Below are 6,000 nucleotides of genomic sequence, written 5' to 3' on the forward strand. Positions count from 1 at the left end.
CATTGCAGGAATATGCTAAAACACCAAGTACATTTATTATTCCGTTCAGGTATATGAGACGATAATGTGAATACATGCGTAATATAAAAACAATGTGGTTATATGACTTTCGTTTGCATCACGGTATGCATGCTCGCTTTGACGATAAAACATATACCTTTAAAGAGAGGTTGGATGTTGAGAAAATCCCAGATACCAGCTGAGCTGAAGTCGACGGCCCACAAAATAAACGGCGCGGTGTTCTTTCCAATCAAAAATTTATTTTGAAACGGGACAAATTTATTTATTTTGAAATGGTACGAATTTTTTGTTTCTTTTTGGCGAAACCCGGGTGCAATGTGGATATGTGTGAAATACCATGGATGAATGCCTGTTATTGCCATTCTATTCAAGTCCCGTTCGCTTGTTTTTCGTTTAAAACTGTAGTTATGTTTTATCACAGATAATAAAATATACATGGTTTGGAGACGAAATAAAAGTACAATTCAGCTCATTAATTATGTTATTGTCCAGGTTTATTCAAAAAACGGTTCCTTTCTCGTCACGTGTCGATTGTATTTTAGCCAAACTTAACAATGGTATTCGTCTTGCTAAGCTCCTCAACCTTGACTTGAAAATTAAATTCTATTAACTGTGGTTTTATCAGACTCCAAGCATAACTTGGGAAAGCACGTCCATACTTAACCATGCATGACATATAAGTGAAAAAGAGATCCCCAATCCAGAAAACAGAATTTTTACGTTAAAAATTATTTCCCAAAAGCTATTAAACGAAGCTGGTTTAATTTGAACAAAATTTGTCCATATTTAACCATGCATGATATATAAGTAAAAAGAAGTGCCGCGATCATGAAAACAATATTGTTTTATAAAAAAGGCTTCTCCATGCAAACCCTACTAAACGAAGCTGGTTAAATTTGAACAAAATTTGTCCATATTTAACCATGCATGATATATAAGTAAAAAAGCGATCCCCAATCCGGAAAACAGTATTGCTACGTTAAAAATTCTTTCCTATTTTTCTATCCAGCTTTGTTTTCATTATTGGGGAATTCTTTTTAACTTATATATCATGCATGGTTAAATATGGACAAATTTTGTTCAAATTTAACCAGCTTCGTTTAGTAGTGTTTGGGGAAGCATTTTTAATAAAACAATATAGTTTTCATGATTGGGGAACTCTTTTTTACTTATATATCATGCATGGTTAAATATGGACAAATTTTGTTCAAATTTAACCAGCTTCGTTTAGTAGGGTTTGGGGAAGCATTTTTAATAAAACAATATTGTTTTCATGATTGGGGATCTGTTTTTACTTATATATCATGAATGGTTAAATATGGACAAATTTTGTTCAAATTTAACCAGCTTCGTTTAGTAGGGTTTGGGGAAGCATTTTTTATAAAACAATATTGTTTTCATCATTGAGGATCTCTTTTTTACTTATATATCATGCATGGTTAAATATGGACAAATTTTGTTCAAATTTAACCAGCTTCGTTTAGTAGGGTTTGGGGAAGCATTTTTAATAAAACAATATAGTTTTCATGATTGGGGAACTCTTTTTTACTTATATATCATGCATGGTTAAATATGGACAAATTTTGTTCAAATTTAACCAGCTTCGTTTAGTAGGGTTTGGGGAAGCATTTTTTATAAAACAATATAGTTTTCATGATTGGGGAACTCTTTTTTACCTATAAATCATGCATGGTTAAATATGGACAAATTTTGTTCAAATTTAACCAGCTTCGTTTAGTAGGGTTTGGGGAAGCATTTTTAATAAAACAATATTGTTTTCATGATTGGGGATCTGTTTTTTACTTATATATCATGAATGGTTAAATATGGACAAATTTTGTTCAAATTTAACCAGCTTCGTTTAGTAGGGTTTGGGGAAGCATTTTTATAAAACAATATTGTTTTCATGATTGGGATCTGTTTTTTACTTATATATCATGCATGGTTAAATATGGACAAATTTTGTTCAAATTTAACCAGCTTCGTTTAGTAGGGTTTGGGGAAGCATTTTTATAAAACAATATTGTTTTCATGAGGATCTTTTTTACTTATATATCATGCATGGTTAAATATGGACAAATTTTGTACAAATATAACCAGCTTCGTAGAATAGCTTTCGGGAGAGAATTTTTAAAGTAAAAATACTGTTTTCTGCATTGGGGCACTGCTTTTTACTTATATATGATGCATGGTTAAATATGGACAAATTTTGTTCAAATTAAACCAGTATCGTTTAAGTCTTTCGGGGAAGCATTATTTACAAAACAATTAAGAAATAGAAAACATTTTCCGTGTTTCTATACAGTTATAGAAACACGCGTGCGAGTTTGGGAGAACGAGAAATAATATGTGGGAAAACGAGCCCGTAGGGCGAGTTTTTCCACGTTATTTCGAGTTTTTCCACGTTATTTGGGGATCTTTTTTTTACGTATATGTCATGCATGGTTAAATATCGACAAATTTTATTTAAATTTGACCAGCTTCGTTAAATAACTTTCGGGAAAGAATTTTTAAAGTAAAAATACTGTTTTCATGATCGCGGCACTTCTTTTTACTTATATATCATGCATGGTTAAATATGGACAAATTTTGTTCAAATTAAACCAGCTTCGTTTAATAGCTTTTGGGAAATAATTTTTAACGTAAAAATTCTGTTTTCTGGATTGGGGATCTCTTTTTCACTTATATGTCATGCATGGTTAAGTATGGACGTGCTTTCCCAAGTTATGCTTGGAGTCTGATAAAACCACAGTTAATAGAATTTAATTTTCAAGTCAAGGTTGAGGAGCTTAGCAAGACGAATACCATTGTTAAGTTTGGCTAAAATACAATCGACACGTGACGAGAAAGGAACCGTTTTTTGAATAAACCTGGACAATAACATAATTAATGAGCTGAATTGTACTTTTATTTCGTCTCCAAACCATGTATATTTTATTATCTGTGATAAAACATAACTACAGTTTTAAACGAAAAACAAGCGAACGGGACTTGAATAGAATGGCAATAAAAGGCATTCATCCATGGTATTTCACACATATCCACATTGCACCCGGGTTTCGCCAAAAAGAAACAAAAAATTCGTACCATTTCAAAATAAATAAATTTGTCCCTTTCAAAATAAATTTTTGATTGGAAAGAACACCGCGCCGTTTATTTTGTGGGCCGTCGACTTCAGCTCAGCTGGTATCTGGGATTTTCTCAACATCCAACCTCTCTTTAAAGGTATATGTTTTATCGTCAAAGCGAGCATGCATACCGTGATGCAAACGAAAGTCATATAACCACATTGTTTTTATATTACGCATGTATTCACATTATCGTCTCATATACCTGAACGGAATAATAAATGTACTTGGTGTTTTAGCATATTCCTGCAATGACGAACTTATAACATTTCTGTGTACGAATTAAGTCCACTACACGCTTAATAAAAAATTTAAAAAAATTATAATTATTTTTTTAAAATAACATTGTTTTGGAGCATAACTCCATGTACCTGATTATTCATATCGTACATCACTGATAAACTGTTACAGTACGTGTTTGTTGGTGCGTTAATAAATATTATTCATTTATTATTTTCTTTATATATTATTAACACTAGGTAAGTGACAGACTACTTGAAAAGTGATCAGGGCTATGAAGTAAAAACGGTGGCACAGGAAGGGGTCCAGTTATCAAATTGAAAAATTTTGTCTATCCTAGAAAAGTCTATCCTAACTTAGGCCACATTTTCTCAATATAAAATGTCTTTGTCTATCTTTGTAATTGGACTATTCTCTTCCTTTTCCAGTTTTAGCCGTACCGGTAATTACTTCGTGACTGAACCAGATGTAAGGTAATGGTCATAGGGTTTTGAAAATGCCATGTGTGGATATGATTCGAGGAGTGGATATAATTCAAGGAGGAGATTTGATATGGATGGAACTGATTTCTTTCACCTATATTCCACTGTGATTGTTGATCAAGCAGACCAAATTCTTTTCAAAGAATTATTATTTATCCCACCACAAACTTTCTAGATCTGACATTTCGGCCATAAACAGCAACACTTTTCATATGCAGAACGAGTCTGTGTGACAAGCTTGGTACTGGTAGAATTCTAAAACACTTAAATTTTCAAAGATACAAATTAATACCTTTGACATTTATATTTAAGGCATTTTAAAATAATTGCAGTTGTCTGTAATGTGACCATGTTTCAACATGATAATAGAATGCCCTTGTAAGCGCAACTGTGCAATACATGTTTACTATTTAAAGGGGCCACTTTATGCAACACATATTTAGTACAACTATAGAATACCAGCCCTGAAACTATTGAAATAGATGGCCACTGGCTCTCCACCATACACTGCACCTACTGACCTACATAAAAACACTTCGACATTGAATTTAGCCTTAAGTTTGCGGCATTATATCGATGTGGCTACATAGCCAAACAGTAAAGGAACCTAGTGATGGAACATAGCCACATTAACATGCACCCAACTAGATGGTTTTGAATGTTGGTAATTGCAATCTTACCGAAGATATAATTTACTTCAGCTTGAAATTGTGCAGTTATCGCAGTTTATAAGCCGCTTTTAGACATTTAGATTTTAGACGTTTTGTATAACTACAGAATTTAGGTTATGGCCTTCATTATGCTGTAGTAATTATTTCAAATGCATAAGGCCAGGTCAAACGTCAAACTTTTCATGCACCAAACCTAATGATAACAAGCTAAGTTTTTTGTTTCATTTTATTTGCATTATGTTTGGTGCATGAAAAGTTTGACGTTTGACCCAAGCCAAATCCATTGATCAGATTGCTATTATCACACACTAAAATGTTACAAGGTACTGTTTTGTACAATATATACATTCCCCATACATTATTATCCGTACAAATTATACACTATTGACTACCCCAGAACAACCTTTAAATCCCTAGAAGTGGGATTGAAGACATGTCTTCGACGAATATCTTACCTCGTTAGTACTTTTATCATCGCACAGTTCGAATTCATCGACATCGTCAATATTTACATCCAAATCGACCTCATGCATATTCATACTTGCCTGACGTGCGGCCATCTTGGATTTTGTTTTTGAACTTAGTAACCTGGCCGTGGTTAAACTTGTTGGTTTTTGAACAAATTTTGTCTGAAATAATATCTGAGGCCCTGGGATACGCTGTTGAATTTTGTTGGAATTCCGACAAAAAGGCTTGGTCGCATAGAATAGAATCAGGCTAAAATATAAGAAAACATGGCGAGCGCAAAGAATGCAAAATAATGCTGTATTGATGAAACCTTGCTTCAAGAAGCTATAAATTTTTCACTAACCAAGACTAATAATCCTAACATAACATTGAAAAAGGAACAGAAAGACGCTATTCGTCATATTATTAATGGGAGAGATGTAATCGCCGTCCTGCCGACGGTGACCGGGTTTGGAAAATCTCTGATATAGTATACCAACTTTTGCCACCTTTATTGGACTTTGTCAAAGCGAAAAGAAGCAATGTTTCTGCCGTATTGCCAGAAACAATCGTTATCGTAATTTCCCCATTAAACGCTGTTATGGGTGTAAAGGCAGGTGCAAATTCAGTTAGGGGTTACTGAGTGGGTAATGGTCTTATAATAGGACCTGAACATATACTAGCAGTGCCAAGATAAATCATCACTGATGATCCTCAGCAAGGATTGTTGTCATGCTTTGAAAAACATTTCAATTATTCAGGCAAAAAACTCCCAACAGTTCAATATTATTTTAGTTTTATAAATGCTTTGCAAAATCTAAAATTCATATATAATATAGAAATATGGCAATCCTTCATGTATCCTAAACATTAGACCATAGACTATCGAAGTCTGTGATTCCTTTCGATATGTTTATAGGCTAACAGTATACTATACTTGGCGTGCATACTGCTACAATCCCCAATCAAATCCATTCTTGTACACAATTTTTTTTTATTAATGGCATTATT

The 6,000-nt window shown here is 33.3% G+C and overlaps 1 long non-coding RNA gene across 1 annotated transcript; it reads right to left on the reverse strand.

The window, feature by feature from the left end:
* Nucleotides 1-3,452: 3,452 nt before the first annotated feature.
* On the reverse strand, nt 3,453-5,172 carry LOC114530103. Its single transcript, XR_003687744.1, has 2 exons — nt 4,998-5,172; nt 3,453-4,134 (listed from the first exon to the last, which is right to left on the reverse strand). It is a non-coding gene; the product is annotated as an uncharacterized LOC114530103 (long non-coding RNA).
* Nucleotides 5,173-6,000: the final 828 nt, after the last annotated feature.

The sequence above is a fragment of the Dendronephthya gigantea genome, unplaced genomic scaffold (genome assembly GCF_004324835.1).
Source record: "Dendronephthya gigantea isolate DGI-Jeju-01 unplaced genomic scaffold, DenGig_1.0 000059F, whole genome shotgun sequence".
In the NCBI taxonomy this organism is placed as follows: Eukaryota; Metazoa; Cnidaria; class Anthozoa; order Malacalcyonacea; family Nephtheidae; genus Dendronephthya; species Dendronephthya gigantea.